This window comes from Pleurodeles waltl, chromosome 2_1 (assembly GCF_031143425.1).
Source record: "Pleurodeles waltl isolate 20211129_DDA chromosome 2_1, aPleWal1.hap1.20221129, whole genome shotgun sequence".
Lineage (NCBI taxonomy): Eukaryota > Metazoa > Chordata > Amphibia > Caudata > Salamandridae > Pleurodeles > Pleurodeles waltl.
Window position 1 is genome coordinate 644,599,067 of NC_090438.1, and position 25,457 is coordinate 644,624,523.

The window sequence follows — 25,457 nt, forward strand, 5'->3', positions numbered from 1 at the left end:
ACCTACTGGCATTAGGTAGCCCATGCTCCAGCAACAATTACTGTGATGTGAGCCATAATGAAACACATTACACATGTGTGGCTTCTGAAGGGTAATTTTGAGACCTGAGTGGACCAACATAATCACAATCTGCGATATTAACTCACTGCAGAGAGCCCCTATAGGCAACTACAATAATACAGACTTCACCCTTACTCTTGAGTGACAGTAAAGGGGATACCATGGTGGGTACAGAAAGTGTCTTCCTTGTGGATCTATGAACATGTGCCCTACCAAATACAGACTTATGCCACTGGGTTCTGTGATATGTACCTGTAGCACAGAACACTCCTTTGGACATATGTGTCTATCCCACAGAGATGGTACCCAACATATAAAGGTATGCATTGAGAATTGCTGCTATGTGACCAAGCTGCTGAGTCACATGTCATGACCTCCCAGGAATCAACACACTGTCTGCACTGTGAGATTATCAACAATGCAATTGGCCTGTACAGGACAAATATGACTTCTGTGAAGGTGAAAGTAGAACTGTGTCAGTAAGACACTGGTCATGGGTCAAAGATACACATTGACAATGATGCTAAATGCACATATGGACTAGTTCATGGACTTACCTCAGTACCCATTCCTAATCTAGTCAATGGAGTGAGACATTCGGAGCATGTTTTGTCACTAGAGCCTCATATTGGCCACATGACAGAATCTGCTGGTGTATAGTTAGTGGGCACAGTGGCACAGTTGCATAGCCACAGTGACTCTACCACAGCCTGAACAATGTCCCATACTGTGAGATACATTTGATAGCCTGAGCATACAGAACCTACATGTCGCTCCATTTTATCACTTCCATGCATGACAGTACCCAATCAGCAATTTGGCATGTGGTGTGTGTGGCAACCTGAAGGGCAGAGTAAGTCAGGCTATGCCTTTCAGACTACAGTTTGGGAAAGCCAGATGTGGGGTGAAGATTCTGTGGTACTATACACATTACAGTCAAGATCCTCAAATGACACAATGCATACACAGCTTATGCTGTCATGCACATACATGTGGTCTAACATTTATAAACATTATAAGGAAAACAATGTCAATGGATGGCAGGGAAGTCTCCTTACCTAGTTATATGCATCCAAAGCAGGGAGGATCTAGGACCCTAAAAACCTCACACACCACAATCTGACTGAACCTAACATATACTACTGGCCACCAATACCTGCACCATGTACATCCCATTGAGGCCACATAGACAGCAACAATAGGCACACAAGAAGTCTAACTGGCACACATGGTCACATTGTAGCCTGTGAGGAGGGAAAGGATGGTGTCAAGCAGTATCAATTATGCCTATGCTTACTCCTCTGGTAAGCCTTAGACCTGTCCATACAGGGGTAGGACCACATCAACAATCCTCTGAAAATAGGGCATGGGCCCTATCACAAGCTGGACAAGGCATGATTGCTCTCTCAGGCAGCACACAGCAGCTTAGGTCTTGAAGGCATTGCCTGCAGCAGTGTCAGGACTCAAGTAAGTGAATGTGTACAACATGGCGGTCATGTCTGCCAACTATGTGGTCGTCACCACTGTTGAACACAGCTATTGGGCCGCGACTGCCACAGGCAACAACGTTAGCCTAAGGCTGGGTCCACCGAGGTTGCAACCACCTACCGCACATATGACTTCCACCGGCAATTGCAGGTGGTTCCTATTGTCCAGTGGAGTAGATCAGGCATCTGCCATTTTGGTGACCTGAAATGCTACACAATGCTTTATATACATCGTAACACTGACAATATATGCTTAGTTGTATCACAAACATCCTGATTCTGTCTTGTCATGTAGATCCTTCTATTCAACCACAATTGTATTTTATTGCAGGGCATAGATGGCATGTAACAGTGGTGCACGGTCCACCACCGTGGATGGTCATTTTGGCTGTCAGAATATGCAGTCACATTTTGATGAGAAATTGTGTGGCTCATCATTGAGATTAGTCCAAATCCATGTTGTAGACACTTGCATTGAAAATCATGTGGGTCACATGTGACCCTTGTGTAGTTGCCAGCTGTGATGTGTACTGTGTTTTATGTCTATCCAGTCATAAATGCTTTGTCACATGAAATTGTTTGCAATCATCATGTATGTTGCTGTGGACACATCGACTAATGTTACAAATCATGTCTTGTCACACATAGGTACCTAGGGAGGGAGAGGATTCAACAACCTCCTGTCTACCGTCTACTGCAAGACCTCCAGACCATGGAGCAATGGCACATTATTATGTTTTACGTCTGGATAGACAAGCAATAGTGGAATCATGCCATCAGTTGGAGCCAGATCTGATGCCAGCTATTAGTTATCCAACCACCATACCACCCATTGTACAAGTCATATCAGTCTTGCACTTCATAACTGCAGGGTCTTTCCAAGATACAGTGGCCCTATTTTCTGGTATTTCCCAACCTATGTTTATTCTGATGTTGAAGTATTTTCTCTCAGTGATGGTGAAACACATTGACAGCTATATCAGGTTCACCCTTCATGAGGATTTAGCCAATGTGAAGGATGACTAGGTTTTGGCCGCCTCCCACGTGTAGTGGGGGCCAATGATTACACACATATTGCCTTGGTGACACCGCACAACACTGAACAAGTCTATTACAAATTAAAAAACGTACATTCCTTCAACGTGCAAGTTGTCTGTTTGATGGACCTCCATATCTCATATGTCTATGCCCGTTATCCAAGTTCTGCCCATGATTCCTTTATAATGCAGAACAGCACAATACCCCAGCTGGTGTCACAACTGCACCCAGAGAAGGCCTGGATAGTTTGTAAGTCACTTCTATCTTGATTGTGTGTGAGCAATGTCAGGTGCTACTATCATGAAGTGAGTGACTCATTGTTGCATTTATGTCACATTCTTTTACAGGAGACTCTGCATATCCAAACTGTCATTGGTTGTTGACGCCACTGATGACTCCAACTACACCAGGGGAAGTCCGGCTCAATAAGGCCCATGGAAGAACACTGCAGCGAGTGGAATGTTTTTTTTTTACTCCTGAAGGCCAGATTTCACTGTCTTGATCAGAATGGTGGAGCCCTCCACTAATGATCCAGGAAACTGTCAGATCACTGTGGCATGCTGCATGTACCCAACATTGACCTGCGGAGGAATCTCCCGTACATCTCAGGGGAGAGAAAGCCTGCAGTGCCATCAGGAGAGACTCCTGAAATGCCAAGTGAGGATGGCAATGGCAAACGGGTATGAGCTGACTTGCAGGAAGATCTCATCAGCAGATACTTTTCATTAACATAAGTATGTCATATGATGTTATGACTGTGACTGTACAATGAACTGTGATTGTGAGAATGGGTGGAGTTGAGTATTTTAGAAACAGCAAAGGAGCTGAAACTCTGCAAAATTCAACCAAAGGCTGCTTGTTAAGACAGCCTTTGACACATCCCCACCTTGATGATGTTGCTTTGTTTGTGTCAGTTTCCAAGCAATGTACTTTGTTTTGTAGTTATTTGCTATGTGACTTATGTGAAAGCCATGGGTTTAAGCCTATACTCCTTGCTTTGTTCTTTGTACAGGTACCTTCACTATGGCATCTTCATGTGGTCATTTCAGAGTCTTGACATTGGCAAGTATCTGATGCTGTTCTGACATAGAAAGTGAGCATGGACTGTTCCAGGTAATGTAGGTTGCAGAGTTTGAATATATGAGGCCTGTATCAAGACAGTTTGTGCTATGTTTGGGTGGAAGTACAGCAGTGTACATTGCACTTGTTTCATGTCTTGTGATGGGCCTGAGATATCATTTGTGTCATCATGTGCTCTGGAAATATGTACTCCTAGCTTTTGACCAAGTCATTTTCTCTTGACATTGGCTAAAAACTCTTTTTATATGACCTGTGTGTTGGAAAATGGGTTATTGGTAAGGGCAGGTAAGTACCTACACTTAGCTATAGACCACTAACCTCCAATTAGGTCCAGTAAGGTCTAAGTAAATTAAACCCAGCTCAACCCTTGGTAGCTTGGCAACGAGCGACAAGGCTTAACTTAGGAGATGGAGTGTAAAGCATTCAAATATCACAAAACAATAATTAAATAAAACACAGGAAACAGTTTAAAAATCCAAAACCAATTTATAAAAATAGATTATATTTTCATCTTTAAAATGAAACAAAAACAAATAAAATTGGATAACGGGAACCGGAGATATGAATTTTTAAAGAATTATTGTTTTTTTAGTGCCTAGAAACAAAAAGCGACATTCGGCCCATCTGGTTGCATCTCGACCGGGGCAAAGTCAAAGTTTAAGGCTGACCGCGATGGAGCCCGGCTCGGCTACAGGCCGCGGGAGGCCTCGGTCAAAAGTTTACCTTCGCACTTAGTTGTTTTTCTGAAGATTTTCTTTAGCGGGACGAACCTGCCAGTCCAATCCGACCTCCTAGAACCCTTCTGCGGATATGCGTTGCGGGAATCCTCGGTGGAGATTTTTACCTTCGGACTTAGTTGTTTTTTCGAGGTGAAAATCCTTCGACCGGGGTAAACCTGGATCTTGATCGGACATCCTTGGAGCCCTCCTCGGGTACGCTGGCTGAGAGGTCACAGTCAACTTTGTACATTCGGACTTAGTCTCTTTTTTGGAGATTTTCTTCACTGGGATGAACCTGCAAATCAGGCCGGGTCGCGGTTGAGGCAAGCCGACTAGAGTTGCTGCGGCGGGTCGGTCTCTCTATAGAGCTTTTTTTCAAAAGTTCTCCAAACTTCTCCAAACTTCTGGATCTTCTCCCAGATGTTCCTTTAAGGTTCCTTTGGGGTTCACAGCTCACCCCAAGGGTCCAGAAACTCTGAGATGATCCTTGGGGGTGTGGACTACAACTCCCAGAATGCACCTGGTGCAAACTCCTTATTGGCCACTGGGCAGTGGTCAGCTGGTTGATTTCTTCAGGAGTTGGTGCAGGGGACTCTGGTTAGCAATTTTTCACCTGTAGCAGACAGAGAGTCCCTCCTTGAACCAGTTGAAGCCAGGCAAAGTCCTTTTTGTGGTGATGCCCAAGTGTGCAGCTGGTGCAGTCCTTCTGAGTGCAGGTTCCAGGTGCAGGCCAGGGGTCCAGCAGGGCAGTCCTTCTTCTCCTTTGGTTCTTCCTTGTTGGAATCTAATGGGGATCTGAGGTGTGGGTGCAGGTCTGCCAGTTTTATCCCTGCTCCTTGGTAAAAAACAGGGGGGTCATTATTCTCCAATCAGGTGCAGGGTCCTTCCCCCTGTGATGACCACTTCCTGGGAAGTGTGGCAAAAATCAATCCCAGGAGGCAACATTCTTCAAAAATCCATAAACACACCCCTCTCCTGCCCTCTCCTAATCTAATCAAGGGGGCACCTAGTTGTCTGGGGTTGAAGGGTGTGGGGGTGTTGCTGGGTTGCTCCAAATGTCCTTCTCTGCCTTTGAAGACCAGGTTGGCAGCCCTCCCCCTTCCTGCCTCACCATCTGCTGAAGGGAAATTCCCTCCCACAGGCACATCTCTTTGTGTGAAGCCAGGCCACTTCACACCTCATCAAGGCATCCTGGCCAGGCTGCCAGAGGCTGGCCAATCAGGGCACAGCAGCAAAAACAATGCAGAGCTGAAATTGGCAACTTTTCAGGTAAAATTAAAAATTCTTTACCTGAACAAGTTATATTAAATCCCACAACTGGAAGTTGTGGGATTTATTATAACAATTAATTTGATACCAAACTCTTCATATCTGTCATTTAAGGGGAGTTTAAAAATTAAAATAAAGTCTCCCCATTCTAGCCTGTTAAGGCCATTCACTACAATGAGGGAAAAACTAATTTGTCTGTTTTTACATCACCAGGGCTTATAAAACTACTTTTATAAGGTCCCTGCTTATAGTTGCATGGCACCCAGGCCTAGGGGCACATAGGGCACACCTTAGGGGTGACTTATATGTAAAAATAAGGCAGTTTAAGACTTTGGAACTACTTCTAATTCCAAAATCATATTTGCATATAACTTTAATTTAAAAGCAGCCAGCAAGGCAGGCCTGCCTCTAAAATGACACTGGGCACCTCAGCAGTGCACCTATGGGTGCCCTACCTATGCTGGGGCCCCTAAACCTACATGCCCTACCATATACTAGGGACTTATAGGTAGATTAACTTAGCCAATTATAATTAGCCTAATTTGCATATCCACTTTACACAGAGCACTGGCCCTGGGACTGGTAAGCAGTACCCAGGGCACAGCCAAGAGTCAGTAACCACCAGTACCTGTCCAAAATGTTTGGGGATGACCAGGGCAAAAAGGAGGACTTTCCCACACTGTGTATAGCTGTAGATGTGTTTCATCATTGCAGGCCACAGTGCCTGTACCACATACCACCAGATGCATGAGCATAAGATTATGATGGGTCTGTTGTCAGGGACTGTTGTACTTCATCTGTTTTTATCTAGAATTATGTGATGTTGGATTACTTTGGTGTGGTATGTGATGAGGATTAAGATGATGATAATAACAACTTAATGTTTGCCTATTCTACAGGACAATGTCTGACAAATCCCTTCCTTCAGTGGTCTTGGGGTCTGTACCTTGAAGTATGTACTTTGACTCAGTATGAGTCACACATTCTTGTTTCAGAAAGTCCAGAAATATTGACAGTCTATGAGCTGTACACTGGGATACAATTTTTGGTTTGACCAGACACTTATACTAAAGTGTAGGTGTCTAATGGTTTAAATCCTGAGCTGGACACTGTGTATCTATAACATATCCCTAGCTTGTGTCTTCATTGTATGGTTCACATGGTTTTACATCTCTACACAGTGAAATGTGAAAATTGAGCAAGCAGACAATGAGTTTGTGATGGGTGAATTTATTACAGTGCTAATGCAGAATCTACATTTTGGACAGAAAGAAGCAAAATATGTAAAGTGAAGGGGTCAGTCATGGTGTAAGAAATCTTTGGAGTAGATCCCACACCACTGGGAGTCCAAAGTCTAGAGTACTCCTCCCATTGGAACTAGTAGATGGTCCAGGATCAGTCAACACAGTAAATGTGTGGCACACCAAGCAGATCCTTTAGAAAGAGGTCGCTTGCTGGCAGTGGTGGGTGTCTTGCCATATGTACCTCTTGGATTATTCGCTGGATGTCCCTGCTTGGTGGTGGTGGGGGGGCATGCTGCTACAGAGACAGGGATGTCTGCGAAGGGTTCTTCCTCAGGGAGGGCTTCCCTGCTAGTGGCTGGCACCCATGTTCATGTGCCTGGTGTTGATGGGACAAAAGAAGGGATAGATTGTTGTTGAAAAGCCCTGTTGAGGGTGGTGTGAATGTTCCTCAGCACCCCTATTGGGGAGGCCATGTTGGTATGTTGGGACTCCATCTGTTCCCACATGTCTCTGTGCATGTTCCTCTGTAGCTGCTATATTTCCAAAAGATCGGTCAACACCTGGCCCAACAGGCCTTGGGGCTCATGATAGACCCCCAAGACATGGCTGATGGTGTTCTGGCTGACAGCAGCCCCAGTGGCCTCACCCTGCTGGCTCACAGCAACCCTCCCATGCACCCTATCCCCACAGGCCTGCGTCTTTGCCACAAGGTGCCCCCTCAAACTTTCTCCTGGACCCTCATTGTCAGAAATTGTGCACTGCAACTCAGGATCCAGGACTGGGGTGCCCATGATTGTAAACACTGTGCTAGGGACACAGGTTAGGAGGTGAGTGGTTACATGTGATGTTGAGGCAACTGGGCTGGGAGGGGACATTGTGGCCACACTGAGACTCACTGTTGCCACCTGACAAGGATGCTCAGATGGGCAATAACTGTCCTCCATGTGCAGACATCCAGGAGTGCCTTCTTGACAGAGGGCTTCATCCGGTGGGTTGGTGGCACACTATTCTGCGGCCTCTGTGTGTCCAGTGGCAGCTCAACCTTTTGATGTAAAAGATATAGGGGGTCATTCAGACCCCGGCGGGCGGCGGGAGCTGCCCGCCTGGCGGGAACCTGCGAATGACTGCACCGCGGTCAAAAGACCGCGGCGGCCATTCTGTGTTTCGCGCTGGGCTGGCGGGCGACCGCCCGAAGGCCGCCCGCCAGCCCAGCGGGAAACCCCTTCCCACGAGGACACCGGCTCCGAATGGAGCCGGCGTAGTGGGAAGGGTGCGACGGGTGCAGTTGCACCCGTCGCAAATTTCAGTGTCTGCAATGCAGACACTGAAAATCTTATATGTGGGGCCCGCTTACGGGGGCCCCTGCGGTGCCCATGCCATTGGCATGGGCACTGCAGGGGCCCCCAGGGGCCCCACAACACCCCTCACTGCCATCCTATTCCTGGCGGTCGGAACCGCCAGGAACAGGATGGCGGTGAGGGGGTCGGAATCCCCCATGGCGGCGCAGCAAGCTCCGCCGCCATGGGGGATTCCTCAGGGCATCTGAAAACCGGCGGGACACCGCCGGTTTTCCTGTTCTGACCGCGGCCAAACCGCCGCGGTCAGAATGCCCTGTGGGGCACCGCCGGGGTCGGAATGACCCCCATAATGTTACTGGTTGTATTGTGACATCTACCTCCAACTATTTAAAGTTACAGTAAGCAGAAACCTTGTACAAAGTTAAGTAGCAGTTAATCCTATTGTGGCAAGTAACCATGGCATTGGGTATATTGACATGAGGTATGAAGCATGCAAATACATTTTGACCCAAGCTGCTATTGAAATGTGCAGATCATTTGCACTTGGAGGGGGTGGCCTGAAAATGACATCTTGCCATCAGTACAGGCAAAACAGTGGCTAGGCAAGATATGGCTTTGTCCATTAGGAGGCCTACTTGAGTGTGATGCAGGCAGACTTAGGACTTTGTTGTATATGTGACTGGAGTCATCATGTGCCAAGTGCAGTGTGAATATATCTGCTGCCAATACCATGATCTGTGCTTGAGAAGCCCCAGGTGAGTCTACTTCATTTAAGAGTTGACAAACAAAGGTATTTGGACAAGTGGCCATGGTGCTGGTGGTTGGAGTTAGAGTTACAGGGCCTATTGGGATTTGCAGTTATGTCACTCCCTCTACTTCCCAACACTTAGCAAATGGTATCCTCCCAGGTGAGTACACTTCAATTCAGAGTTGTCATACAGGGGTCTTTAGACAAGTTAGAACTGGTCTGGTGTTTGGAATCAGAGAAACAGTGCCTCCATGGAGTTGCAGTCAGGTTATTCCCTCTACTTCATACACTTGACAAATAGTATCCTCCCAGGTAAGTAAACTTCAATTGGGAGTTAAGATACCAAGCAGGTGTCTTTGGACAAGTGAACATTGGTCTGGTGTTTGGAATTAGAGACACAAGGCCTCCTGGGAGTTGCAGTCAGGTCACTCTCGCTGGTATTTCAAACAAAGAGAAGGGATGGGAGGATTAATGGTCCAGTGTATACCCTCCAGAGAACCTAATAATATAATATGATACACTGTTCCAAAGAAAGGGGGAAGGAAAATAAAGGAGTCCTAATCATTAGGAGCAAGAGTCCTCACACACCATATTTGGTGTCATGCTTCATCATCGGACAGCTCCTCGTCAGACCGGCGCTGCAATGTCTGACGGGCACCCCCCGAAGGGGGGCTCTTTGCCGGAGATCTTTTGTTATCGATGATGCCGCAGAGCCAAATATGGGTCCGAGGGAAAAGGAAAAATCACAAAAGTAAAGAATAAAATTGGCTCAGGACCCTCACTAAATATTTTATTCTTTGATGTTGGGAAATGGCCAAGATTAAAAAGTGGCAAGGGAGTGAAAATAGAGGTAATGCTCAGACACTCACACAAAGCAAACAAGTGGAGGAAGACGGTAATTATCCGATGTTCCTCAATATGCGGTCGACATGTTTCGCGTCCCTTATGGTCCAAAAGGATTCTATGACGCTTCTTCAGGACTTACTAAATCATTGGACTTCTCCAATTGAAAACAAGGCAAAAAATAGACTCCTGCAATCTAACGCTCACAGTCAAAACGTCATCAGTCACTTACTAAAATTAAACCGGACTGGCTTTTTCCTATCAGTCACCCTAAATACAAGAAGAGCAGAGGTTAAAATTGCATAGCTTCTTCATCAACATGAAAGAGTAGTTCGATCAAGCCAATAATGAAATAGTGACAAACTGTGCAACACAAAGTGATGAAGTGGATGATAGCAACCCATGCTAGTGATATATAGGAGGGCTTACCATCTCCACTAGAGAACTGGCTTCATGGGATCACGCAGGCCTGTTGCCTGATTCACAACAGATCTGGTCATGAGGTGAACAGAGATACACAACAAAGGAACAAATATCTCTGTTACTAAATACTGAACCACACCATTCGTATGGTCACTGGAAGCAAGCAAAACATATTTTGAAATGCAAACCAGATGCAATGAAATACATAATGGATTCAGACACACAGAAACTCAGAGTCACATAATCACAGAATCATCAGTGATGGTAATAATCACCCCAGGTTTCAGGTATATATACATATAGGCCCTCATTCCAACCCTGGCGGTCTCTGACCGCCAGGGTGGAGGGCAGCGGAAGCACCGCCAACAGGCTGGCGGTGCTTCCAGGGCTATTCTGACCGCAGCGGTAAAGCCGCGATCAGAAAAGGGGAACCGTCGGTTTCCCGCCGGTTTTCCCCTGGCCCAGGGAATCCTCCATGGGGATTCCAACCCCCTTCCCGCCAGCCTGTTTCTGGCGGTTTTCACCGCCAGAACCAGGATGGCGGGAACGGGTGTCGTGGGGCCCCTGGGGGCCCCTGCACTGCCCATGCCACTGGCATGGGCAGTGCAGGGGCCCCCTAACAGGGCCCCATACAGATTTTCACTGTCTGCTTTGCAGACAGTGAAAATCGCGACAGGTGCCACTGCACCAGTCGCACCCCTGCAACTCCGCCGGCTCCATTCGGAGCCGGCTTCCTCGTTGCAGGGGCTTTCCCGCTGGGCCGGCGGGCGGCCTTTTGGCGGTCGCCCGCCGGCCCAGCGGGAAAGCGAGAATGGCTGCCGCGGTCTCCTGACCGCGGAGCGGCCATTCGGCGGTAACCGCATGGCGGGCGGCGACCACCGCCCGCCGCGGTCAGAATGACCGCCATAATCTGTTAAACAGATAGTATTTAGACAAGAGAACACTGGGCTGATGAGTGGAGTAACAGTAACAGAGACTCCTGGCCTCAGCGGTCATGGCATTCCCTGTACTATACACAGTATACAAATGTGATCTCCCCAGGTGAGTGCACTTCATTTGTGAGTTACCAAACAAGAGTGTTCGAACTAGTGAATACTGAACTGGTGTTTGGAGTTAGAGAAACTATTCCCCCAATGAGTTGCAGTAATGTCACTCTCTCTAGTACACATACTATACAAATGTTATCCACCTAGGTGAGTACACTTCAATTGAGAGTTAGCAGACAGGAGTATTTGGGCAATTGTACACTGGGCTGGTGGTTGGATTTGTAGATACAGGGCCTTCCTGGCCTTAGAAGTCAGTGCCTCCTGGGAGTTGTGTTCAGGTCACTCTCACTTATTCACACACTTGCCAAATGATATCCTCAAGGTGAGTGAAGTTTATTTGTGATTTGCAAAACAGGGATCTTTGAACAAGTGAACAATGGTCTGGTATTTGTAGTAATAGAAGCAGTAGCCCCTGGCAGTGAGGTAACTGTGTACTAAACACACTATACAAATGTTGCATATTACATATCTGTAAGCGGACTGCATTTGGTTTTGGGCATACATTTACCTGTTGAGACATACCATGAGTCCTGTTATTATTATTTGATAATGAAAGACTTACAGGCCTCATTTCCACTTATGGCATGAGATGGACCTTGCTAACTGTGCTGTTGGGTCTAACAATAAAGATTGACAGTGTTTAATCTTAGATAATCCAGGTATTGAATGTCGGTGGGGTACATTAACAAGACAGTACCAAAGGTGAGCTGTGAGAATGCATGACATGTTTTTTTTAGTGATTTAGGTGGTCATTACAACCCTGGCGGTCGGTGTTAAAGCAGCGGTAAGACCGCAAACAGGCCGGCGGTAAACAATTTTCAATTACGATCGTGGCGGAAACCAGCCACTTTAACACTCTGACCGCCATGGCGGTACAAACAAACAGCGCTGCGGTCACCGCCAACAGACAGGCGGGAGACAATGTACCGCCCACACTATTATGACAGGCCAATCCGCCACCTTTTCCGGGGCAGATTCACCGCGGATAAAAACACGGCAGAAACATGAATCCCGAAGGGAAAACGCTCACTTCTACACACCCCACGAGGAACAAGGACGCCATGGACCCGGAACTCCAAATTCTACCTGCAATAGTCTTCCTGCTCCTCTACCAGGAGCACGAACGCCGGCGGCGAAGACCACGGTGAGTACTGCACCTACGACACAGGGGAGGGGGGAGGGGGGAGGGAAAAAACAGGGACACACACACGCAACACCCCCACCCACTACAACACACACATTAATGCATATCAAAACATCACAGTTACACCCCACAAACCCCCGGAAGAATGCAAAGACAATAGAAAATGAGTGTAACCATTGTAATATATTAAAAGCAAGTAGGCAGAAATATATATATACACCATGTACATGATATATACCAAGCATAGTAGTCCAGGTAGTGCTCTAAGAAAGTCCGTGGAACACTGGGACCACACGGTATGGGCGAGGCCCACACAAGATCCCCGACCATGACGGAGAGAACACTGCAGGGGCATCGGAGAGCAACTAAACAGGCACCTCAGGGGGAGGAAAAGGGGGGCACCTCAGCCGCATGAGTGCACGATGCCAAATCCACGAGGGGGCCACATGCCCAAAGTCTCTACAGTGGGTGGTTTGCCCACTGTTCAATCCTGGGGAGTGCAAAGCCACAGTCTCTCTAGTCTGTACAGTGGGTGGTTTGCCCACTGCCATATCCTGGGGAGTGCAAAGCCACTGTCTCTCAAGTGGATAACAGTCACCACTGGTTCTGGAGGGGGCATGGTGCCCAGAGTGCTTCATCCTGCTAAGGGCAGAGGTAGTGGATGGATCTCTCCACTGGTTCTGGAGGGGGCAAGGTGCCCAGAGTGCTTCATCCTGCTAAGGACAGAGGTAGTGGATGGATCTCTCCACTGGTTCTGGAGGGGGCATGGTGCCCAGAGTGCTTCATCCTGCTAAGGACAGAGGTAGTGGATGGATCTCTCCACTGATTCTGGAGGGGGCATGGTGCCCAGAGTGCATCATTCACCCCGTGACGGACTCAGTTGCATCAGTGCCCTTGCTGCTCATGGGTCAGCGGTGCTTGAGACGGCGGTTACCTGTTCAGCGGTGCTTGAGCTGGCGGTGCCCTGTTCAGAGGTGCTTGAGTTAGCGGTGCCCTATTCAGCAGTGCTTGAGATGGCGGTCTCCATTGCAGGGTCTCAGCTGCTGGCGGTCCTTCATGAGCCTGCGGGGCTTGCTGGCGGTCCTTCATAAGCCTGCGGGGCTTGCTGGCGGTCCTTCATAGCCCAGCGGGGCTTTTGCTGGCAGTCCTTCCTGGCCCAGGGGGGCTAGTGCTGGCGGTCCTTCATGGCCCAGCGGGGCTTTTGCTGGTGGTCCCAGCGGGGCTTTTGCTGGCGGTCCTTCATGGCCCAGCGGGGCTTTTGCTGGTGGTCCTTCATGGCCCAGCGGGGCTAGTGCTGGCAGTCCTTCATGGCCCAGCAGGGCTGGTGCTGGCGGTGGCCTTCTGGGCAGCTGGGCTGATGCTGGCGGTGGCCTCCTGGGCAGATGTGCTGGTGCTGGCGGTGGCCTCCAGGGCAGCTGGGCTAGTGCTGGCGGTGGCCTCCTGGGCAGCTGGGCTGGGGCTGACATTGGCCTCCTAGACAGCTGGGCTGGTGCTGGCGGTGGCCTCCTGGGCAGGGGGGATGATGGCGGTGGCCTCCTGGGCAGCTGGGCTGGTGCGGGCGGTCCTGTCCTGGGCAGAGGGGATGATGGCGGTCTTCTCCGCCGTGCTGCTCTTCCCAGAATTGCCGGGTTTCTTGTGGCACTTCCCCACCTTGGAAGGTGTTACAGCTGACTGCACACTCCCACCGGGACCCCAGGGAGCGGCTTTGGTGGCTGGAGTCTTCCCCCTCTCCCGCCGGGCACTGGCCAACTTCTGATGCTTCACAGGTGGGGGACTGTCTGTGCTGTGGCTCCGTGCCACACTGGCTGCCCTGGTGGCCGGTGCACTCCAGATTCCGGTGACTACAGGCACCACTGGTCCCGGAGATGTTGTGGCTGTGGTGCTAGTTCGGGACCTATGAGACGGACGGCGTGGGGGAGGTGTGGGAAAGAGGTCAAGGTTGGACAGGAAATGTTTTTTTGATACACTGGGATAGGTAGCCGGAGGGGGTTTGGGAGTGGAGGAAGAGGTTGTGGTTGTAGGAGGTTTACGTTTGGTGACTTTGGGTGAAGGTGCATGGGCTGGAGGCTGTCGTGAGGTGGATGGCTGTTGGGTGGGTGTGTGCCTGCGTTTGTGTATCTTGGGAGGTGGCGTCACAGACACACTGGGAGAGGAAACAGGAGACGTGTGAATGGTAGTGGGGGTGGTGACTGCACGTGAGCGGGGTGTGGTGGTGGGTGTGCTGGAGAGTGACATAGTGGCTGTAGACGTAGTGCATGCAGGTGTGAGTGTAGACGAGACTGGGAGGGAGGAGGGAGACGAGGAGGAGGGGGACACAGTGGAGGCAGTGGATGTTGGTGTGTCTGCATGTGTCTGATGCTTGCGTGAGTGCCTGTGGGATGTGGAGTGCTTATGTTTGCCAGAGCTTCCCTTGTGTGTTGACGTGTTTGCATGCTGGTCTGTAGGTGTGCATGGGATGTGCAGAGGTACAGGGGATTGGTTCTGGGTGGAGGAAGATGGAGGGGGGAGGCTAGACACAGGGACAATGGCTGCCATCAGTGCTGAGGCCAGAGTCTGAAAAGCTCGCTGAAGGGCCGCCTGACCAGAATGAATGCCCTCCAGTAATGCATTTGTTTGTTGCAACTGCCTCTCTACACCCTGGATGGCGTTCAAAATGGTGGACTGCCCAACAGTGGGAGACCTGAGGAGGTCAATGGCCTCCTCACTGAGGGCAGCAGGGGTGACTGGGGCAGGGCCTGAGGTGCGATGGTGATGCCCACCCTCCTGGGTGAGCGGGCACGTGGCAAAGGTTGAGGGGCTGCTGGGAGGGCAGTGCTGGTAGTGGGGTGGCGGCTGTACCTGTAGATGTGGGGTCACAGATGTGGCCACCACCACAAGGGAGCTCCCATCAGAGGACGAATCTGTGTCGCTGGTGTCAGCTCCCGTCCCCGCCGTGGAGCTCCCCTCGCCCTCCGTCCCACTGGTGAACTCTGAGTCCGTAATCTCACCCTCCAGGGCCATGTGGGATGCAGCTCCCTCGTGCTCTGGTGCCACTGATCCTCCGCCTGATGATGCTAATGCACACAAGAACAGGGAGACCACAAAAGGGGGGGTGGACAACAGAAGAAAGACATGTTGAGTGCATGCATTACCGCTACCGTTGGCGGACACGGACAAGAACATGCTCCCTGTGTACTTACCTTTCTGTCTGCAGGACCGTAGAGTAGCGTGTTTTTGGGACGGACCCCATCCACAAGCTTCTCCAACTCCTCTGATGTGAAGGCAGGGGCCCTTTCCCCAGACACTCAAGCCATTGTCTCTTCCAGACCGAAGTCACAGCAGCACTTGCAGTGTAGGTCCTCTCCTGTTGAAGATCAGGTATCGAGTGATTGAACAGATAGAAAATGGCTGTCACGTCCGCAGAGGTGCGTACCGTCACCGCCGGCGTACATCGTCATTGGCTCCTGGAACCCATAGGGTCCAATGTTAACCAATGCAGCATTGCGCCGCGGTCTTCGACCGCATACCCCGACGGTGTACAACGCCAGCGCAGTTACCTCACATCCCATTGTCCCACTTTACAGGTCAGGCAGTTGCCATTTCAGGGGCCCACATGGCTTAATTTTCAACTGCGTCACACATACCTAGGCCTAGACTGTACACACATACAGGCCATGATTTGTGTAGGAATGGTGTTCGGTGTAAACTGTGGGTACTTACCTCTGAGTTGGTTGACTCTGTGCTCACTGTTGTCCTTCATAGGCACCGTCCACTGGGACATGTGAGGAGATGGCAGCATCCTCCAGTGTACCGACCGTTGATGGAACTGTCGACAATTGAGGAGCGACATGTGATTATCACATACAGGCTTGACCGTGCCACAATCCAGGAACTGTGTACCCAGTTGGAGCCAGACCTGATGTCAGCAATCCGCCATCCCACAGGAATCCCCCCTCAAGTGCAGGTGCTGTCAGTGCTCCATTTCCTTGCAAGTGGGTCTTTTCAAACAACAGTGGCCATAGCATCAGGGATGTCCTAGTCTATGTTTTCCAACGTATTGTCCAGAGTGTTGTCTGCCCTTCTGAAACATAAGCAGAGCCACATCGTTTTTCCTCAGGTGGAGGATTTGCCTACAGTGAAAGGTGATTTCTATGCCCTGGGACATATCCCCAACATCATAGGTGCTGTTGATGGGACCCATGTGGCTTTGGTCCCCCCCACAGGAGTGAACAGGTGTACAGAAACCGGAAGAGTTATCATTCCATGAATGTACAGATGGTATGTTTGGCCGACCAGTACATCTCCCATGTGAATGCCATGTTCCCTGGCTCAGTGCATGACGCCTACATCCTGCGGAATAGCAGCATCACTTATGTGATGGGTCAACTCCAGAGGCACCGTGTGTGGCTATTAGGTGAGCACGTGGAAGCACGACAGTGGAAATAGTTGTCTGGGTCTGGGGATATCCCTCCAGGTTAGTGTGTGTCTAACAGTTGTCCCTCGCCATTTGCAGGTGATTCTGGTTACCCCAACCTGTCATGACTACTGACCCCAGTGAGGAATCCCAGGACAAGGGCAGAGGAACGCTACAATGAGGCCTGTCTTATCCAGGTGTCTGGTTGACACGTGTTCGGTATAAGTCAATAAGGACGCTCAATGAAGGACCACACACCAATTATAAATACAATTTATCTTTACTAGAATTGAAGGTAAAATGTAGGCATTTAGCACATTAACAATAGTAGAATAAGAATAGCAATGAAAAGCATCTATTTATATATATAAGGAAAGAGTTCATTGTCAGATATTAGTTTTGATTAATTGTATACTAAAATGCATCGCACTACGATATTCAGGAAGCAGAATATAAATGAGTTGAATACTTCAGATAAGCTTTGATTTACTGGACACCAAAATGCATGTTTCAATTACTGCAGAAGGCTCTCACTACGATGTTCAGGAGGCAAAATATAAACGAACTGAATACTTCAGATAAGCTTTGATTTACTGCACACCAAAATGCATGTTTCAGTTATTGTAGCAGTTCACACTAATAGGTTTAGAAAGCAAAATATAAACGAGCTGAATACTTCAGGTTATAAACACAGTTCAGGCATAAATAATCAGTCATAATAATAGAGCAGAGAAAGAAAGGTATTTTATCCCTGTGTGGAAACTTAACTTAGTCCACAACATGCTGGGAAGCTCTCTACCGCCTGCTTGGACCTCTCTCCCCCTCAAGCACCACGAGCAAACAGTGAGGCAGCGCTGGGCCATGGCAGCTTCCACAATTCCATCTGCGAGCTTCCCAAATCCCTCACCCACACTTCAGTGCTTAAATAACTCGAAGCTTGGATTCTATCTCATTCTGGCACTTTCTAGCTCTGTTATCAGTACTTGGCTGCTCTGCTCTTCTCCTGCCTTTGTTTTCATTCCATCTTCTCCCTGTACTCTCGTTCTCAAGGTTGAGACGGAGTCTTCTACACAAACAAGCTTGAAAATAATATCATGACCTTTTCCACGATGTTTGGGAGGGTGTTTCAACAGGCATTACACTCATCTACACTGCTCAAGCTAATTAACCCTTCGCGTTACAATGTCTTCCGCATCTTTCCCTATACTGAACACTCCACCCTTTAGATGAACGTGATGCATGTTGAAACGGATATCATTTACTTTGACATTCCGCTAGCTAGGTTGCTACTAATACTGGTCAATGTTATTCTAAGAGCTTGCATCTTTAGTATGAAGCTGCTTTGTGCATACATATAGTATACATATAGTCTACATAGTATAGTCATTAGCGTAACACAAACAATCAATAACCAAATTAGCTGTTGTAACACTACAGTTAGCGTCTTTATAGCTCCTAGTGCCCAGCCTAAGAAGATGTCATACCAATGATGCTCATTTATTTGCTGGATGCATGAAGCAGTGTGCATAAGCTGTTTAGTGTTTATGGTCATCAGTATGGCTGTATCCTTGGTGTATTTAGCTGCCATATCAAATTTAGCAAAGGTAACTTGTGCGTAGTGCCTGATTGCCTCTTATCTGGGTAGCTTAACAACAAGCGAGATGTTCCACTCTAACTGCGCACGCATTTGCGTCTGTAATGTTGTTATGGTGAACTTGGTCGGTACAAGATGTGAGTGCTTATGTCAATCATGCTGGTAATATTGCGCGTACACATTACTTGCTCTCCGGTGGTTTGTATAAATCCGTTAATAAGTAAGGGATGATTAGTAACGTAACATATACTCTTTGTTCCTATCTGATATAAGTCTGTGCCATTAACATTCTCCTGGTATTGGGTGAAGGCATGGGTCTAGCGCCCGTTCAGTGTGGGTACATATCCACCCCTTAGACCAATCTGCAGATCTAGTGGGATCTACAGTGGGATTTGTTTGATCAATCCATTTTTTGTCAGTGTGAGGTATCCACCATTCTTCACCTATTACTACAGGGAGCAATATAAAGGGGCACCATATTTCAGGAGGAAGATTACTTCTAGCTATATAAAAATGAGCATAACACATCTCTCCCTCACAATGGAATTGTATAGGCTTTACCCATATTTCCTCATGCAAATGCAATTGTTGTCTCCAATATTCACCTTGAAGCTGTCCCCATTCCGCTTTGAAGTCTACATACTGTTGATTAACAATACTTTGCCATAGTATGCACTGAATTCCTTTGGACATTGTTTGGGTGCTTAGAAAACTTTTTCCAAATTGTTCGTAAGTGAAATTATGCCATTGCCAATCACGATACAACCCACGCAGGACTTTCCATACTTCTTGTGAGTGTGTAGGCGCCCATTGAGAAATTACTTTTATGGCCTCTCCTGTACTATATCCTGTAGAAGATAGCTTTTTCCTAATGGCTTCAACATCAAAAGAATTCAGGGCCCCTACCCCGATTCCGGTGGCCCCAGCTATCAAGGACCCTAGATTTCTTCTATTGCGTAACTTTGGCAAGGGCCATAACTGTGGTGTCCAGGGTGCACATAGTAGATCATACTTTGAGACATTCCCCTTGACAAAATTTATCTGTAACACAATACGATTAATTATGCTTGCATGCAGAACTTGTTTACATCCTATTCTATATCGCATTATAGAAACGTTGCTTAAGTTGTTAACCATGCGTCTTTCGGTTATATAAAACATGAAGGCTGGTATTCTATTGTTCATTGTAACAACCACCATGTGTCTTGGTATCACAATATTAACATATCATGTTTAGCATGTAATTCAAAGCCTGTACTGTTGCTGGCGTCCTCTCCACCTTGTTCAGTCTGTTGGCATGTCGGATTTGCTGTCCAGTTACCTTCCAGGTCACAGCTTTGGCAGCCATCCACTTGCCTCCAGGTACCTCCACGTTGGAAAGTGAAACATTTCCCTGGTCATCATTTATCTTAGCTGCTTGAGGTGCACAAGTGACATGACGGACTATATTCGGTCGGACTCATACACTTGTTATAATCATGAACCACGTCATCGATGCAGATGTCATCATTTACGACCGTGAGGTAAGTCTCACTGCAAGTACAAATACAGGTACATTTGAGTTCTTTAAAAGTATTGTCACGTGGGCTCTCATTATCCTAAATGAGACTACTGGATTTCTAGGTAGCAGGATCGTTCCTGGTGTGGGGGACTGAGTCTGACCCACTTTGGAAGGACCTCTGTTACCCTCAATCCGGTTTTGCTCCGGCTAACTAACAGTGCCTCATCTCTTCCAAGGGGGAGGGATGATTGGGCAGCCGAGCGCATGACATCTTTAAAGCTTCTTAGGGAAGTCGTGGTCACTCAGGTCCCAACCAGCTCTCTCATTTACAGTATGATCTCTCATACAAATGACATAGGCAGTTTAAGTTTTATATATTGTTTTTAATAAAACAACTGCATTTTAGATAATAAGGCGTGAGCCGCAATAACCAGAACCACACAACACAGTAGGATTGAAATAGTCATGATGAGAGTGAAACATAAGAACAATGCTATCATGGTGTTAACGTATTCTATTTTCTCTCTCTCTCAGCTAGTTGTATTTCGAGCACAGCATGTTAAGCTATTAACTTGCCTTTCAGATTCCCCGGGAAGCCATCAACCCTCATACCTCAGCAAAGGCCTGTGATCTGGTTCAGCATCTGCAACGAGGCAGTCAGCGTCTAGTTGTGGTTCCCTGGTCGGAATCTCCCTCTTGCGTGTTTTAGGACAAGGAACTGTTTTTATAACTAACATGTCAGTGTGATCACAAAATGCCCCTACGCAAGTAATCCAAAGACTAAACTCCTACCACGTCTATCGGCAATGTACCAGACTGTATCCTTGACTGAAGCACAGAGTGAACAAGAATGTGTTATTGAGAACTCCAGTGCTGAAGCAGGCTAAACAGTGTGATATAAAAAATAAAACAAGACCGTAGAACTGGCTATTTGTAAAATAACAGTACGAAGCTGAATAAAATGCATTTAGAGCAAAGTGCACAGAGGCTCTATGCTGCAAGCAAAGGAATAAAATACATCCAGGGCAAAGTGCACAAAGGCCTAACACCTGAAGCAAACGCGCAAAGGATACATAAAAATTACCACACTACACCCTCCCCTTGTCGGTAGTAAGTGGTTCCACCCTAAATAATATGCCCCAGATATAGAAATACACAAAATATATTTCGACAAGTCCAGAGGACATCAAAGCACAGAACCATATTTAAATTTTTAAGCATGTGACGGTAAAGCCAAATCAATATAATGTCAATTTAGAGAAAAACCCAATTTCAAATGGAAGCCACAAAAAGCAGGAGATCCTCCACTTCGGCAGATGTCAACACCGGAAAATCCACTTCAAATATGAGCATGGAGCAGGTGTGTTCCAAAGCCCCAGAACCATCCAAGGCGGCATCCCGTGCAGAGCCTATGAACGAGACAATACCATCTTCCTCCAGGAAGGGAATCTCGTAAACTGCCTCACGAAGCAAACGCAACCGCAGAGCACATGTCTAGGAATGAGCCCTAATCGGGACCATCAACAGATTAGCATCAACCACTGGGGAGCGCTGCAGTGAGAGACAGAGAGTCATCACATGTTCAAACGAGCACCATAGACACTGAAACACGGGCTGCACACAATCCAGAACTGGTCGGAATGACAGAGACCAGTCACACTCCAAATGTCCCAGGAGTGTTGCTCCAAAATGCTGCATCATGCGCTCACGACACAGCTGCGCAGGTGGGAGCGCCCATATTGGACCTTGTCGCGGTGGGACAGCCATTGCGGAAGAATAACAGCAAAAGCAAAACACCAGCCACTAAAGCCAAAGTTATCGGAAATCCTCCAAAGATGCTTCCGAAAATAGAATGAATAGCCGAAGGTATCAAACCGAATATGGAAGAGAAGGCATGAGCAAACCCAACACCAACGGCTTTAAAAAAAATTGCAATTCCAGCAGTGCTGGACGCATTAAATATACGTCCCACGAGTTCACCAAAGTGGCTCGGAAAGTTAGTATTTAAAAGGGACTGTATTTCCGCTGATGACCTCGCCACCTGAAGTGCGTAAGTCTTGCGTGCAGATGTAAGGGCCACATGCTTTTGAAACAATAGAGCCTTTGGTCGACTCATCTTGTCGAAATTCACCTTGGAAGTAGCAATGTGAGGCCAGATGTCTGCTACCTCCCTAAACTGAGTGGGGGGAAACAACACATTTCCGCAGCACGTAACGGCCTTGGTGACAATGACCATGTAAACTATTCCGGCACGCATGCCTCAACAGGCTTCACTGTTAAGAAGGACGTAGCTGCCGTTTGAAAGCACCTGGAATGTGTTTTTAATCACGGGGACTGGAACTCCCTTTAGATAGCAAGCTAAATTTACAACCAAGGCATTACACGCCCCATGCAAGGACAGCTGCTTATAAACCATTGAATGGCTGACAGAAGTTTCACATTCACTACCGCTAAGAAAAACCTCCCTCATACCATTAAGACATCTGTATAAAAAGGGAAGCTCCCACACCTCATGTATGTAACTGTCTCCCAATTTCTCATATCTGCCCACCAGAATATGCTTCAAACAAGAAGTGAATTGCAGAGTGGAAATAGGCAAATTTATAACCCCGTATATCAACCACTCAGCTGACGGAATCTCAGCCACAGTAAAAGGCAACTTCTTCAACTTTTCAATATTCAACATCACATATGTCGACCCCTTTTTTAGCCCACAGCTGCTGCTGACGTGTCAAATTAAAGGAAAAGAAAATCTCCCTGGCTTTGATGTGCTGCCACGGAACGTGACCCGCCTTCAATGTCTGTAGAGTCCAACCCAACTGCATAATGGACCGCGTTTGACTCTTCCCATGATATAAAGAAGACATATCCGATCTAAATATGTCTATAGCAGAGGAAACAATGTTGTCAATTGTATATACACGGTCTGATAGGGTATGCATTCCATTATCCACAACAGACAATGCTTGTTTCAAATTCTCCTGATCTATCTGCCTCAACCGGACCGCCGCATCCTGTTGTGAAAGTTTCTATATCTCATTGTACACTTCATACAAAAACGTTTCTTCCGGGGCACTCTGGGACCTGACAAAAAATCTTGTAAGTTAGTATAATTAGACAGTAACGTGAGGTGCGTTTTAACTGCATCCAGCGTGGACGACTTTAACCACTGTTGACAAAGTTTCCCCACACTATGGGGGTCATTCCAACCCTGGCGGTCGGTGTTAAAGCGGCGGCCAACCCGCCAACAGGCAGGCGGTCAAAAAAATGGAATTCTGACCCTGGCGGAAACCGCCAACACAGACCGCCACTTTAACACTCCGACCGCCACTGCGGGATAAACAAACAGCGCGGCGGTCACCGCCAACAGACAGGCGGGAGACAATGTACCGCCCACCCTATCACAACTCACCAATCCGCCACCTTTTCCGGGGCGGGAGCCCCGGCGATAAATACACGGCGGAAACAGACTACGAACGGGAAAACGCTCACCTCTACACACTCCACGAGGAATCTGAACAGCATGGAACCAGAACTACACATCCTACCAGCTATTGTCTACCTGCTCCTCTACCAGGAGCTCGAACGCCGGCGCAGAAGACAACGGTGAGTACTGCACCTATGACACAGGGGAGGGGGGAGGAGAAAAGATTACGGGCACACACATACGCGACACACCCACCCTCACCCACAACTACCTACACATCAATGCAGGGCAACAACTCAGAGTGACACCCCCCAAACCCCAATGGGCCTCAACACATGGGCAAAGCCCACACAGGAGACCCGAATCCATTGGAGAGAACACTGCAGGGGCATCAGATAGAAAAAGTACAGGCACCTCAGGGGGAAGGGAAGGGGAGGCACCTCAGCCACATGAGTCCACGACACCAGATCCACGAGGGGCCTCCATGGCCACTGTCCCATCCTGGGGAGTGCAAAGCCACAGTCTCACAAGTCTCTACAGTGGGTGGCTTGCCCACTGTGCCATCCTGGGGAGTGCAAAGCCACAGTCTCACAAGTCTCTACAGTGGGTGGCTTGCCCACTGTGCCATCCTGGGGAGTGCAAAGCCACAGTCTCTCAAGTGGATTACAGACTCCACTGGTACTGGAGGAGGCATGGTGCCCAGAGTGCATCGTGCAGCCCTGCCCGACACAGATCCGGGCCTGCCCCTTCTGCCAATGGGCCAGCGGTGCTTGACTTGAAGGGCCCAGCGGAGCGGTGCTTGAGATGAAGGGCCCAGCGGAGCGGTGCTTGAGATGAAGGGCCCAGCGGAGCGGTGCTTGAGATGAAGGGCCCAGCGGAGCGGTGCTTGAGACGGCGGTGCCCAGCCGAGCAGTGCTTGAGATGAAGGGCCCAGCGGAGCGGTGCTTGAGATGAAGGGCCCAGCGGAGCGGTGCTTGAGACGGCGGTGCCCAGCGGAGCGGTGCTTGAGATGAAGGGCCCAGCGGAGCGGTGCTTGAGATGAAGGGCCCAGCGAAGCGGTGCTTGAGCTGAAGGGCCCAGCGGAGCGGTGCTTGAGACGAAGGGCCCAGCGGAGCGGTGCTTGAGACGAAGGGCCCAGCGGAGCGGTGCTTGAGACGGCGGTGCCCAGCGGAGCGGTGCTTGAGATGAAGGGCCCAGCGGAGTGGTGCTTGAGATGAAGGGCCCAGCGGAGCGGTGCTTGAGACGGCGGTGCCCAGCGGAGCGGTGCTTGAGATGAAGGGCCCAGCGGAGCGGTGCTTGAGATGAAGGGCCCAGCGGAGTGGTGCTTGAGACGGCGGTGCCCAGCGGAGCGGTGCTTGAGATGAAGGGCCCAGCGGAGCGGTGCTTGAGATGAAGGGCCCAGCGGAGCGGTGCTTGAGACGGCGGTGCCCAGCGGAGCGGTGCTTGAGATGAAGGGCCCAGCGGAGCGGTGCTTGAGATGAAGGGCCCAGCGGAGCGGTGCTTGAGACGAAGGGCCCAGCGGAGCGGTTCTTGAGACGGCGGTGCCCAGCGGAGCGGTGCTTGAGATGAAGGGCCCAGCGGAGCGGTGCTTGAGATGAAGGGCCCAGCGGAGCGGTACTTGAGATGAAGGGCCCAGCGGAGCGGTGCTTGAGATGAAGGGCCCAGCGGAGCGGTGCTTGAGACGGCGGTGCCCAGCGGAGCGGTGCTTGAGATGAAGGGCCTAGCGGAGCGGTGCTTGAGATGAAGGGCCCTGTTCATCGGTTCTTGAGACGGCGGTGCCCTGTTCAGCGGTGCTTGTCTTGAAGGGCCCTGTTCAGCGGTTCTTGAGACGGCGGTGCCCTGTTCAGCGGTGCTTGTCTTGAAGGGCCCTGTTCAGCGTTGCTTGTCTTGAAGGGCCCTGTTCAGCGGTGCTTGTCTTGAAGGGCCCTGTTCAGCGGTTCTTGAGACGGCGGTGCCCTGTTCAGCGGTGCTTGTCTTGAAGGGCCCTGTTCAGTGGTGCTTGTCTTGAAGGGCCCTGTTCAGCGGTTCTTGAGATGGCGCAGCCCTGTTCAGCGGTGCTTGTCTTGAAGGGCCCTGTTCAGCGGTTCTTGAGACGGCGGTGCCCTGTTCAGCGGTGCTTGTCTTGAAGGGCCCTGTTCAGCGG